The sequence below is a fragment of the Choloepus didactylus genome, chromosome 3, assembly GCF_015220235.1.
Source record: "Choloepus didactylus isolate mChoDid1 chromosome 3, mChoDid1.pri, whole genome shotgun sequence".
NCBI lineage: Eukaryota > Metazoa > Chordata > Mammalia > Pilosa > Megalonychidae > Choloepus > Choloepus didactylus.
The window spans coordinates 116819904-116830168 of record NC_051309.1 but is presented as its reverse complement, the minus strand read 5'-3'; positions in this window follow the sequence as shown (position 1 = coordinate 116830168).

The window sequence follows — 10265 nt, the reverse complement described above, 5'->3', positions numbered from 1 at the left end:
TACCTTGTACTTGGCTTTTGCTCAATAAATATTTGTTGAAATAACAAATATAAAAATGGTGCTATCCATAAAGCAGAAAAAACAAAAAAAAGCTTTCCTAAAGATAGTCAGAAGCAATGGGAAAATTATGCTCCCTATGAAAATTCTAGAATGGTAATGATTTATTTACTCTGGGAACACTGTGCTACTTGTTTGATGATAGATGTTTGTAAGTTCAGAATACCTGCAATCGATTGATTGCAAATATGCACCTATATCTTCACCCCTCCCTGTAAGCAAACCTTTTGCAATAAGACTGTGCAAATCCTGTAATCAAGAGGTGGAGTCTATTTTCTCAGGCCTCGAATCTGGGCTTGCTTCATGACTTGCTGTAGCCAGTAGAATACTGTGGAAGTAACAGTATGCCACTTCTGAACCTAGACCTCCAGAGTCTTGTATATTTCTGCCCTGTCTCTTGAAATTCTGACACTACCATAAGAACAAACCCAGGCTGTCCTGATGGAGGATGAGAGTCCATGTAGAGCAGAGATGAATCGTCAGAGCTGAAAACTCCCTGGGCCAGCCAGTCCTCAGTGCAGCCACATGAGCAAGACCAGCTGAGATCAGCCAAGACCACTCAGCCTAGTAGTGTCTAAAATGTAAGCAACAGTATTGTGAGCTAGCTAAATGGTTTTTTTAAGCCACTAAGTTATTCAATAATGTTATATGCTGAACAATATTTCCTAGGGATAGCTATTTTTATTTTAATAATTTATATTTTTTTCAAAAAGTATGTATTGAACAACTACTATATGAAAACCATTGTTTTAGGCTTTTAGGGACTGCAGAGGTAAATATGATTTAGTCTCTATCTCCAAAGGAATGTGGTAAGAATCCTAAGAGGTAGTAAACAAATGCATATGCAAGGGAGAGAAGAATTGCTAAGTTTAGGCCAAGATTCTAGCTGGTATATATAGTAAGTACAGCTTTAAAAATCTGATCTCATTATCAATTCATGGAAGACGATCAGGCAACATGAGAAAATGGAATGGGGTGACCTGAAGGAAGAGGAAGCTTCTTTGAAATCAGTTCCAGTGGTGTGGTCCAAAGGTTTTTACTGAAAGCGGTAGGTCATCTCAGTTACTCTGCTCCTTTACTTCTGAAGATAGGAGTAGGACCTACCCAGAAATTACTCTTTTATCATGCCATGTAATTGGAAATAGTTCTTCCACAATACCAATTAAATAAAAATGCATATTTTATATGAATATTTATTTGAATTTTAAATACACCAAAGACGTTTTTATAAAGGCCCCACCACTGTAAATTTCATTGCAAGTTGATTCTCTAAACTCTTTTCTTTGAGGAGACATTGGCCGATATGAAAAGTTTGCATCCAAGCCAAACAGTTCAGAATTTCCATGTACAGTGATGGTCCATAAATAGTTTTCAGTAACCAATATTGTTTCCAGAGCAATGTTATAGTAGGTGTTTGAAAATAATTTTGTTGACTTGAACTAAGTTAAAGTTTTACTTCTTAACAACAATAAAAGAATGAACATTTGACTGGTTTCTTGTTAGTTTTGTGCTTCAGTAAATTCTTGAGTATCCAAATGGCTGGAGATCAGAATATTCTGGTTTAACTAACTAGTCTGCTGACTAACCAAAGATTAACACTTGTTTATGCATTTATGTTTTACCTAAGAAAACTAACAAGAATTCAATAGACATGCCAACACCAAAATAACATTGATGGATTTTCTCTTTCTGTGGCTCTGAAGATAACTTTGTTGCTTTTGTGATAATCATCAGACTTCACTGCCCAACTTTATAAGCAGCATATTATTGGGACTTTTAGAAGTTTATATTCCATGTAGTCATGAGTTTTCCACAGAAACGAGTCACTTGTAATATTACACCCATAAAACTAGAAATGAACTTACCGACAATCCAGAATTTTTCACTTTTATTTTATTGTTTTACATAGTAGCAACGTGGTGCTTAACTGTCAAAACAGGAAATTAACACATAATGTAGAATGTTTCTTCTTGTATTGAAAATAATTTACTTTTTCCAGATGTGTAATAAACCTTTTATATGCTTGCTTGTCTATTTTGTCTTTAACCATGTAATCATACATATGACAAATCAGTGTTTTTTTTTTTTTTTGAAGATTCAATTGGCATTAAAATAGTCTCACAGAGTAAAAGCTCAATATAGCAAAAAGTCAGAAAGTCAAGTTAAATTAAACATAGCCAGCTTAAAACTTAGGCCAAAGCAGAGAGGTTTCCACCATTGCAGCATGGATTTGCAAACAAACAAACAAACAAAAGGCATTTTAGTGAGATAGATTTCCTCTTTGTGAAGCTAGAAGATCAAGAAATTTCTATATTGTTTTGTGCAAATCATTTAGGATAAGAAATGTGGGTTCTGTATGGAAATTAGTAGATAGAGTAAGGAGGCTTCAGGAGGCACAGGGTGAAGTATACGGTTGTCATTATTATCTCCCTTCTCAGGTTAGAGTAAGTCAGAGACAGCTGGAAACTTCATTCAACCAACCAACTAACCAAGCAACTGCTCAATGAGCTGTGTTCCAAGGATGTGTAATACCCCATGCACATTCTTAGCTGGCTTCCAAGCCACAGCAGATTATTACAAAGCCAAAGGCCTTCAAACACTCAGCTGATGGCAGGTGAGATTAGCTGAATTCAGTGGTTTATATGACTTAGTCACTAAGTAGCTATGTGTCTTTGGGTAATTCCTTTAGCCTCTCTGGGGCCCTAAATTGTGACAACATTTTGATTTATAAACTTACAAATCTCTTTGGGACCCAGAAATCATCAAAGCCAAAACATGGCCTTTATTTTCTTTGGGACCAAGTATTCTTTTGAGTCAACAAAGGAAACAATCTGTACACTTGCTAGTTTGTACAGTTGTTCCATTTATTAGTATATTGCCTACCATGACCTTGAAGACAGGTAAGTCATCAAGAAATAATCGATTAGTTGATGCCTTATGATTACTCTCCGCACCTAATGAGTGTCATCAGGCATGGACATGGTCATATAGCGGAGCTTATCTGGCTTCTCTTCACATGGTCTGTAAAGTCAGTAGTCAGTACAGCTGCTATTGTTTATGAATGTGGCTCCTAGTGGTTTTATTGGAGTTTTTTTAAACTGGTTTACTAATTACTGTGTGTAATGTTAAGATTGCTTCTTAAAAAGTTTCTTGGGATGTTCTTGCTGATAACATTTTTTAATGGCAACTCAAAAACTGTGGAGGACACCCATCTGCTATAATAAGGTGGATTAAACAAAGTGACAATGTTCAAGATATGATTTTTTCTCATATAGCGTCTAATTTAATTTTCACAATACACCTATAAAATAGTAATATCGTCATTTCACAGTTGAGGAAAATGCAGAGATGTTATCATTCATTCATTCATTCAAATATTCAACAAATATTTATTAAATGCCTACTTTAGACCAGACATGTTTTGAGGATAAAAGCAATTGGGAGGTAGGGGAGAAAATGACTTCCATGGAGTTGCATTCTTGGGAGTGGAGGTAGCAGGAGATATAAACATCAAACAAGTAACAAATGCATAAACAAATAATTTCAGATACTGTTAAGTGCAATGAAGATAATACAATACGTTAATGTAATAGATTGGCTGGTGGGGAGAGGGTCACATCAGAGAAGGGATCAGGAAAGGAATCTCTGAGAAGGAGACATTTGCATTGAGATCTAACTTGTATAAGTGGAGCAACTAGAATTTAAACTTAAGACTTTCCTAGTGTTAGATACTCTAATATTTATTTTTATAAAATTTGTTAGGGACATTAATATGCTAAAATGTCTATTTTAATAACACAGAAAAATCCAAGAGGTTGGTAAGTACCTATATCCTGTCTCAAGATTGTTATTAGGGTCAAATAAAAAATGAAAGGAATGTAAAACCTATGAAGAGTTAAATACACTAAAGCTGTATTCTTATTGTGTGTCCTTGCATTCTGGTATGGGATACATGCTGAAAGGGGAAAAAAGAAAAGGAATGAAACATGCATGTAATTTCAGTTGAAGAAATAAGGAATGTGGTAATTTAGCCACAGATAAAACATAACATTTATTGTTTTTCTGCCCCGCTTATGTCTCAAAGAACAGCCTGCCAAAGATGAAAGTTGAAATAATCAATAACCCACTATCCAATGAAAATGATAATTAATATTTAGGTGGATTTATTTCTAGGATCTTTTTCTATATGTATTTTAATGAAACTAAATTCAGATTTTTACACACAATTTTTTTTCTTTTTCCTTAACATTTTATTATGAACCTTTTTTCTCATTATTTAAACTACTTGAGTCATAACTTGTAATGGTCACAGAATATTCCATCATATGGCTGTTGACTAGTATATTTAACCATTCCCCTGCATCAAATATTTAGCTTCATCCAATTTTTTGGTATTTTCATTAATTCTGAAATGACGACCCTTGTACACATTTCTGCATCTGCTTCTCAGTGTTCTTAGGGTAAGTTTCTAGAAGTGAATTGACTGTCAAAAATAGATGAAATTCTCTCAGTCAAAGCTGATGAGAAAGAGTTGCTGGTTAGTTTGCAAATCCGAATTTGACATCATATTTCATCCTCTGCTACTTAAAGTAACAGACATATAAATGAAAGTCTTTGCCCAGTGGGAGCTGGTGATCTAAACCTATCAAGTCTGAAGGCTGTTTGTCCAATATTTTGTTAAAATCATAACCAACTTTGGAGTCCATGTCCAATGATAACATTCACAAAGTAAGTCAGAGACACTGCAAATCCTAATCTATTTTCAAAAGTGATAAACTATATTTAGTAGTATGTAATATATTTATAATACTCTATAATTTATATTCTATATATAGAATTTCATTTATAATTTTATAATTCTTTAAAAATAGTGGTGACTCCTACATGTTTATTTGATACCTTTTCATTATTTTTAATAGTCAGTTGATCATGAAAGCCCAGTCCCTAAATTTAGGTTGAGTAGCAGAGTTTATTGCATAGTATAAGGCATTTTATTCCTACTTAATTAAGTAGAATAAGAATATTAGATGAGTAATACGCCCATTTTATACCATTTTAATTTTCCCCAGATAAGCTTTTTTCAGTTTTATTTTAAATGTTCTTTATTTGTATTGAGGTTTGTCAGAATAGCCATAAAGCCTGTCAGATGGCCTTGAGGGATTAGCAAATTATAATTTAGCTAAAAATGGCAATTTTAGCAGATCATTTTTTCCTTCCTGAGGCTAAAAAAATATGCATCAACTACACTAAGAAGAGGGATGTTTATTTGAAACATATCCAAACAATCTGAAACCCCTAGATGGAGATTTTCAGGAAAAGGGATTTTCCACAGATTTCTTCTCTTTCTTTCTTTTAGATGTTCTAGGAACATAGTATGCAGTAGCCCATCTAGCTTTTCTGCCCTGCAGTGGAAGCTGGACCACAAATGGTGTGATGAGGGAAAGGGAAAGAAAGACACAGGACAGACTATATTAAAAATAATTTTAATTTGGCCAATATTAATATTCAAAAGAGAAAGACAAATGAGAATCATACAGCTTAAGTGTGGTATATTTGGAGTCACTTGCAATGTATCAAGAAATGAAAATACATAAACTTGAATTTTAAACTATATGGAAGATAAAATAAAAAATAACCACAAATCACCCAGTTATCACTTTTATCCTTTATCCGTTTGCATTAGGCAATGGTGAATGTAAAATATTTCATTCAATGAACTTATTTGGAATAGAATTAATTTCCTTTAAAATAGCCTATTTTATGTTCCAGATTTTTCTCAAACACGAGTTGAACAGAAGTTTAGTTCTTAGAATGTATGACATATCGCTTGACAAAGTTACTGCTGAAACTACATTTTGAATATCAATTTTTCCACTACTGATTGAGATTTTGGAAAATTAAATCACCTTCTGGACCTTAAGAAAAAGCCTTGATCTTTTAATCCAGTCTTGTGGGATATTTGGATTAGGTTTTTCAATGGAGATGTGACTCGGCCAACTGTAGGTGATAATTTTGATTAGATTATTTCCATGGAGGTGTGGCCCCATCCATTCAGCATGGGTCTTGATTAGTTTACTGGAATCCTTTAAAAAGAGCCATCACAGCCGAGACCTCTATCATGGGACTTGCCCTTGTGGGGCTCCTTACTGCAAAGGAGAGGCTAAACTTGCATATAATTGTGCCTAACAGTCTCCCCCTGAGTACCTCTTTGTTGCTCAGATGTGGCCCTCTCTCTCTCTCTAACTGAGCCATCTCAGCAGGTGAACTCACTGCCCTCCCCCCTATGTGGGACCCGACTACTAGGGGTGTAAATCTCCTTGGCAATGCAGGATATGACTCCCAGGGATGAATCTGGACCGGGCATCGGGGGATTGAGAACATCTTCTTGACCAAATGGAGGATGTGAAATGAGAGGAAATACTTTCAGTGGCTGAGAGATTTCAAATGGAGTCAAGAGGTCACTCTGGTGGACATTCTTATGTACTATATGGATAACACCTCTTAGGTTTTAATATATTAGAATAGCTAGAAGTAAATACCTGAAACTACCAAACTCCAACCCAGTAGTCTGGACTCCTGAAGATGATTGTATAATAATGTAAATTATAAGGGGTGACAGTCTGATTGTGAAAACCTTGTGGATCACACTCCCTTTGTCAAGTGTGTGGATGGATGGGTAGAAAAGTGGGGACAAAAACTAAATGACAAATAGAGTGGGATGGGGGAGGATGGTTTGGGTGTTCTTTTTTTACTTTTATTTTTTATTCTTATTCTGATTCTTTCTGATGTAAGGAGAATGTTCAGAAATAGATTGTGGTGATGAATGCATAGCTATATGATTGTACCGTGAACAGTTGATTGTATACCTTGTATATCATGGATGATTGTATGGTATGTGAATATATTTCAATAAAACTGAATTTAAAAAAAAAAAAAAAAGAGCCATCACAGGCCTAGACTGCTGCAGCTGAGAGAGACATTTTGAAGACGGCCATTGAAAGCAGATTTTTGCTGATGCTTTGAAGATGCTAGCCCAGAGTTTGCTTCAGAGAAGGTAAGAGAGGACAAAATGCCCCAATAGCAACATTTTGGAGCCCCATTTTGAAACACAACCTGGGAGCAAAGGAAGAAGATGCCAGCCACGTGCCTTCCCAGCTGACAGAGGTGTTCCATACACCATTGGCCATTCTTCAGTGAAGGTATCCTATTGTTGATGCCTTAGTTTGGACACTTTTATGGCCTTAGGACTGTAACTTTGTAACCAGATAAACCCCCTCTATAAAAGCAAATGTATTTCTGGTGTTTTGCAAAACAGCAGCATTCCATCATCATTTCTCTCTCTTTAAAAATAATAGAATTGCAGTAGGTAATTTATCTTTACGATCTCTTCCACTACCTACTCATTATAACAATTAAAGCCCTGAACTTTAATCACTTAATGCCTCTTTTTCTCTATCTCATTGTTTGTTTTCTCTCTTTCCTATATTTTTTTTCATATTTTTATTGTAGAATATAACATATATACATAAAAGTGATAACTTTCCAAGTGCAATTTAGCAAGTAGAGAGCAAATCTTATATTTTTCTTTACAATTGCTTGCATGCTTGATTTTTCCATAAGTGGTAGAAAAATAATTAAACTTATGAATCCTCTCTTCCCTATTAAATTCTATGTACTTGAGAGTAGAGACTGTCTTTTGTTTCATTTGTGCCTTCCCATAAGATCTAATTGCTTTTCTGCATAGAAAAGTTTCCAGCCCTGTTTTAAACCAGCTTCATGAGCTCCCCATGGGACATTTTAGAGGACAAACAGATACATAAGATCACTGAGTCTCCGTTGTTTATTTTGTTTGTGTGGTGAGCTTCTGAGGTCGTATGTCCAGATTGTAAATCTAAGAGACGTCAGATTCATTAGCTTCTGCTAATGATTTTCCATCAAGCTCAGCAAACCATCCCTTTCAGATTTCCATTAGGAGCTTAGAGAAGCACTCAGGGTAAAAGAAATATGTTAATATGATCCCTTTTGGCACTTAGAGCATCTATGAGGACTGTTTTCCTCAGAAAGCCCTGGCCTGGCCTGGGTGCTTTCCCTGGGGTCACTGAAGAAGGACAGAGCTGTGATTAGCAACACTTGCCACTAGAGGTCAGTGCTGACCATTGGCGAGATAGTGAATCCAATGCAATGGCCTTTGGACTGGAAATCCAGAATTGGAAGAATATTTGAAGTTTCTTTGTGCCATTGATTGCAACTAATGAATGTTAAGTAAACACTTGTATATCATGTGCAGGCTCTATTAGAAATAATTTCAATTTGATTAATGTTTATATTCAAGAATATTGTTTAGGATTACCTCCCATTCCTGGATATAAATCAACTGTTTATAAAGAAACTTTAACAAATTCCTGCTTTTGGGGATATCTCAGTAGGCTTTAGGTTTCCCTACTTTCTCCTCTTTTAAAATGTTATAATCAGCACCAATCTATAGGTAGAGTAGGTAAATATAAGGGGCAGGGTAGTGGTATTTGAGGAACTTCAGTTAGGTTCTTCCATTCCCACACAACCTAAAACATGTCTCCACTTTTCTCATATGGAGATTTATCATGCTATCATAAGGCATTAGTACTTTTGAACCAAACCACTTTCCTACAGTTCTTCCTACTAAAAATATTTTCTTTTTGCATACCATATATAAGTACTGTGCCTTGATTTTGAGCTTCAAGAATTCACTTATTTTTAAATGAGATTAAATTTATTTTATGCCTGAGAGTGGTAATGCTGAGGATTGGTTTCCAATTTATATTTACTTGACAGAGCTCTTTTGGCTTTTTGATTGTACTTCAATGACCTGATTTTTTAGGACCAGCTTTGGCTAGACGGGGAGGAGGAATCAATGTTTGTTGGACACCTACTGTGTACCAGGTATTTTTTGTGGTTATTATCTCATTTAATCTTCATAACTACCCCTTAGGGTATCATGTGTGTGCTCTGTTAGAGCTTGTTATCTCCACCATCCAGATGAGGAGCCAGAGTTTCAGAGATTAGATTACTTGTTCAAGATCACACAGCTTGTAAGAGGAAGGATCAGGATTTGAATTCAGGTCTGCTTTTTCTCCAAAGTCCATGTTTCTTCCTAAACATCAAGTTGCATAATTAGTGAACATACTAGAATAATCACTACTCCATTCCCTTCTCTCCTATCTCTCTACTCTCTGCCAGGTACCTTTGCACCAAATATGTTCAGGAGTTGATAATTTTAATTATCACCACACTATGCTGCTATTCTAATGAGAAAGGGGCCTGGCTCCTATACATTTCTTATTAGCATAATTTAAAGTCACCTACAGAAAGTCTGCCATTGTGCCAGGTGTTTTGTCATTACTCTGCCTCTCCAAATCTCCTTATATTTAATTGGAAAAGGCTTAAAGCTCAAGGACCCTTAATATTAAATATTAGCTATTTTTCATTACTCAAAATATGGCAGAGGGAAACTTTGAAAATGGAAATATTGGACAAAAGTTTTAATTTTGTTTACAGACTCCATAGTTTGATGGAAATAATAGATATAGTAAGTAGTAGTTCTACTCATTAGGCAATGAGCTTCTTGAAAATAGAGACTGTGCCATCATTTCATAGGCCTGATACTTCAACACTAACTGGGATATGAACAATAGCATCAGACCTGCCTTCCTGAGTGATTTAGGGCTATGAGGATTATACCTGTGCTTCCTGCAGTTTTTCTCAATTTTTTATGTCCTTTTACTTTTGTAAATTTAAAGTCTGGTTTATTTAGTTATAATTTACATACAGTAAAATTCACCACTTTTAAGTGTACAGTTTTATGGGTTTTGAAAAATTTTTACAATTATGTAGTCACCCCAAAAAGTTCCCTTGAGCACCTTCACAGACCATGCCCTTCTTCCATATCTATCCCCTAGGAGCCCCAAATCTCATTTCTGAAGATAGTTCTGCCTTTTCCAGAATGTCATATGATAGCATCAAGTAGCCTTTTGAATCTTACTTCTTTTTTGAAAGTCATCCATGTTTTTGCATCTATCAGCAATTTCTTTCTTTTTCACTGCTATGCCATATTCCATCGTACGGATATACCTCAATTTGTTTGTCCATTCACAGGTTAATGGGCATTTGAGTTGTTTCCATTTTTGACTATTATGAATGAACTTGCTATCAGTATTCATTTACATGTCTCT